Here is a 5137-nt window from a genome sequence, read left to right on the forward strand (position 1 = left end):
GCAAAGAAAGGGAGAGCAGGACTCTGTTCGTTTTTGAATGAAGGAGGTAATAAAGTCATTTGGAGTGTCGGTAGGAAAGTTTCAGAGAGAGTGATCAATTGGTTCACACCGATACACCATAAAACAGCGTTTCTCAATCTTTCTGAATCCAAGGACCAGTAGAATGTCTGAAGCGATTTGACGGACCACCTATGTCCCGTATTACGGGACATTCCTTTAATTTTGGTTTTGTTCCGATTTTTTTATACAACAAATGCTTCCTCAATGAAATATGATCATGTGAACATTTGAATATTTTTTTCCCGTGAAATACATTTTCTTTACTACGATTTGTAGCAGTCCTTCATTTCTCTCACTCCTCAGCAATTGCAGCAGCAATTAGCAAATTCTATTTCAATCAATAAATTGAATTTTTTTCCCCTAAATTTAGCGATAACCCTATTTATTGCATCTTCGCGTAGGATCACAATTCCCGATATTTCCCCACGATGATGTATTTTGAAATCAAGTATGCAGGTATAATTTTTATTTGAACCCTATGGAAAAAAACTAACGGTAATTGCAAAGGTTGAATAACTTTTCATTCAATCCGAATTAAATTTTCTTAGAATTAATTATATCAAATCTGCTAGCGGAACACCTCTGGTTCGCGGATCGTTATACTATAACTACCATAAAACATTGTGCTGTCCGTATGTCAAGATTTCAGTAAAGAATTACTAATGGTAAAGAAGTTACTTCAAGTTTTGCCCTGTCTTGAGAAGCAGAGAATGGCAGGCCGTCTGGAGAGAAAGAGTTTTTTGGTTATCTAAAAAGTGACAATTTGATAAAAATGTTCGACGTGTAAAAGACAAATTGCTATAAAACTGGGATTACACACCATAAAAGTTTAAGAAAAATTCATTTACAAAACTTGAAAAATTCAACCAATAAGGTTATCGGTTACATTCGAGCAAATGCAACCGATGCCCTTACTGGTTGCATTTTTCAAGAGTTTTTTATAAAAAAAATTTCAGCAGACTTTTATAGTGTAATGCCGGCCTTAGGCCAGAATTACACTATAAAAGTTCTTTTGTAAAACTTGAAAGGTAGGGTGTCCTACTTTTCTTTTATTGAATAAGATTGTTCAATCTGTAAATGTGTTGAGAATTGCTGGTGAAGAATTTTTGTATCATTTGATTGCGATTCGAGTTTAAATGCACGCGCTCCTAGAAATTTTCTAATCTTTTGGAATTAAATTCAGTGTGAGAGAGCTCTCGCAAAACTGACATGTTTACCGTTCGTTCTGTGTTATTTTTCATACAGGCTTAAAACACGTAATGAAAGAGTTCTCTCTAATGCGCTCTCATTGCAAAAGTCGTCGGCTTTATACCGGAATGGCAACCATCAATCTATCTTTTTTCTTGTTTTAAATCCTGTTTCTCTCTGAGTGCGTATACTGATTCACAAACGGTCTTAAAATATTTAGAAAGTGATGAGTTTTAAACGTTAAGCTTAAAAACGTCCAACAGTATTGCGGCAAGGGGGTGGAAGATGATGGCAAACAACCGCCTGGGCAGACAGTGTTTGTGTCGTGCTAACTTTGACAGTGCTAACTTTGGATATAAGTTTTTCCCGAGGGCTTTAATAACTCGTGGTTCACGCTAGAGTTCAACGTTATAAATGGTTTACTCACGTGGAAGCAAACACTACTACAGAATAGATGGGATGCGTCACAGTGACGTCACAGACATCGGTCGATTGAAGTGAAATTTCTTTAATCCCTTCGTATGGTTCAAAGATGAGTATCGGCAGTGCGAAAATTTTGCTGAATAACGGGAAAGATGTATTCAATTATTTTATCTCAATTATTTTTCTTAATCCCTTCATTGATCATTTATTCGCAATGAAAACATTTAATGAACAAACATGTAGGGTTAGTCACCATTTGCAAGTTTATACTAAGCGCATTCCTTATATACAGGGTGATTATAACTAAAGTTTTCCGTACTGTACTCTGAATAGTTTTTCCCAAAAACTGTTTATCCGAATACAGCCAAATTTGCAGAATATCTTAAAGGGGGGGGGGGGGAAGAGAAAGATTTATTAAATAAATAAATTTATTTATTTATTTATTACGGGACCAAAAGGGGCCGTTCAAGTATTACGTCATCATCGATGGTGGGGGGGGGGGTTTGATAATGCTTACGTCATCAACCACCCTTTATGAAAATATGAGTTAGGATTCAAAGGGGCAGAGCTGATGACGAAATTTTGCTGACAAGGGGGGGGGGGGGTCAAAAATGACTAAAAATTTGCTTACGTAATACTTGAACGGCCCCAAAAGAAACCAAAAAGTTTCCAAGCGCAATATTCGCTGAGATATTCGAATTCAAAAATCGGAGGAAAGTTGGGAAAGGACAGCAGAAATGAGAGAAAAGGAGCGTTATCCGTTAGTTTTGGACGTCTTTTCATAACTTTTCTTCGATTTTTGAATTCAAATATCTTAGCGAATATTGCACTTAGAGACATGGATTTTTTATGTTGGCCTCAGAAGAGACAAGGAAACAACTTTCTAATTGGAGGTTAGAAGACGGGGAATTATATAAAAATTCAGATTTTTTTAAATTTTGTTACACACTGTATTTTCACTCTCGAAACTGGTACAGGATAATTTTTGAACGCTTTTTGAGCATTTTTTTTTTTAAGTTGGAATCATACTTTTATGATGGACGGTTGATGAGCTAAAAACCGCATTAGCACTTCCAGGACACCCTGTATAGAGAAAACAAAACACAATCACCATGAATGTGAATTTTCACTGATCCAATTTCGTTGGTTTCTTCGTAAGATGAATTATACCGAATAAATATTTTCATATGGTGAACATCAGATTTATGAGAAGGCACATAAAAAACACTTAAAGCTCAGCTATCGCTGAACACGCACATTGATCTTTAATACACATACAAAAAAAAGAAAGAAAACGAGAAAAAAGATTCGGGATCAGACACAAAAAGTGTTTAGCTTTGCATGCACGTACTAGTACATGCCGCGCAAGAAGGCATTAATGAACCATTTTCTTGAGCAATCACGTTTGCTTCTCTTCATGTGATCATGATCTTCTTCATTAAGAACGAGACTCGGATGACGTCTCCAGGGACTTCTTTTGCGGCGCCATCAAATATTTAGGATTTGTCCCATGCTTCCTTGATGTTCGTATTATGAGTCGAGATTTTCATTCAATATTGATCGAAAAATGAATGTATTTATGATACACAAGTTACACATCATGTGTATAGAGCACAGCCATTTCTTGAGAGTGGTTTTTTATTTACTTTACTTCTTTGTATATTTTTGTATGAATCTCATAATAAATTTCACGGAAATTTTCCTTGATATTAGAGCTTTACTTTTTCAAAAGCGTGGGGTTTTTTTTGTGTTTTATGTAGAGTTCCGTGATTCATTAAAATTTAATTTCGGAATCAGATTCAGGCCACAGACTGACGTCATATCCGTCGAACATATGACGTAAATTTCTCATTATTAATAACTCAGATAATTACGCACAAATATTAGTTTGAAAATTCCACTCAATAATGCCATTTACTAAAACGAAAATCCCATCTCATGGAATCGTTGCTTTTCCCATAATTCATTAAAGAAATGTATTCAAGCTCGAAGAAGATTTCACTCACATGAGTTTTGATTTGAACTGACTGCATATCTTTCATGAGAAATTTCATTTTTTTTTGTTAAGGAAGAATATGATGAATACACATAATTAAATTAAGATATTTGCCATTTCACTTCAACATAAGGGAGTCAGATGGCAGCACGAGTATAACGCGAAACAGGCATAACGTTGTCAGAGTTACGCACGCACGCACGATTTGCAAGTACGGTCAAGTAGTAGCAGTGGAAGGAATTTACAGGGTGGTGTGAAATTGATGGACCCATTTGGAAAACTGTCGAAAAAAAGAACGGACGAGAAGTGATAGAAAATCTCCGTTTGCTGCATCGTGCTTCGGAAAACAGTTAATTTTCAGTCAGAATTTCAAAATTAGTTACAAATCTCTGAACAGATGTCACTGCAGTCTGAAAAAAAATATTTTCAAAATATCCACCACTTACAGAAACAACGTGGTGAAATCTCGGGACAAAATTCACTGAAACCCACGCGAACGTCTCAGCCTTAAGAGAGTTTAGACAAAATTTCGAAATGAGTTCGAACCTGAGTTGTTCTAAGTTCCTTAGCAGATGGCGCTTCAATCTGGAAAACTATAAAATACAGTACTGAAAAAATCCCGGCTGAGACATATGCACACACAGGTATCTGCAGCTTTCGTAATGCGACTACACCATTTACATTGCTGCAAATGTAGTGAATCTGAAAATATTGTACTCGAGTTTTTAGACTACAGCGTCATCTATTTCAAGAATTAGTAACTAATTTCGAAGTTCTGTACGACTGAAAATACACTGCTTTCCCAATCGTTTACGGTGCATTTCTACCGCTTTAGCTCTGTTTTTATTCATTTTTTTAAATGGACCTGTGAATTTCGGGACACCCTGTATTTTCCATTCCAGCGACAATTGCGATTTATCAAAAAATTGTATTTTTTATCTACAATTATCAATATCATTCCTATTTTCCCGTAGATTTAGTAACTTTTACAAATTGTGACAAGTTAAATCACTATAGTGATATTGTTTCATCTCCTGTGGTGTAGTTGGTAGAGTATAGGACGAAAAGGTCATAGGTTTGAATCCCGTTGAAATTAAGCCAAACCTATCCTTTATTTTGCATGATGAGATCCTATATTTTGCAAAATTCACCTTTTGTTCTTAAAAAGTGTGTTTCTTTGTCGCACCCCCTTCTGGTTCACGGAAAAAGAGTGTGATCTTTATATGGCAAAGAAAAAAAGCATTTAGGAAGTATAAAAGTGGAACAGATGACCTGTCATCATTTATCGTAAAAATAAAAAAGCATTGAAGAAGGTGATTAGGGAAAGTAAAAATAGGAAATTCAATCAAAGTTGGAGATAACATTGGTGCTGACCCAAAATCATTTTTCAAGTATATCAACAATGGATGTAAGGAGACACTTGGCCCTCCCCTCTCGATAGAAGAATCTAAGGTAGAGAGCAATGTAGGC

The sequence above is a fragment of the Pholcus phalangioides genome, unplaced genomic scaffold, assembly GCF_987345545.1.
Source record: "Pholcus phalangioides strain wild (caught in Gottingen) unplaced genomic scaffold, Ppha-v1.0 ptg000004l_1, whole genome shotgun sequence".
NCBI classification, from domain to species: Eukaryota; Metazoa; Arthropoda; class Arachnida; order Araneae; family Pholcidae; genus Pholcus; species Pholcus phalangioides.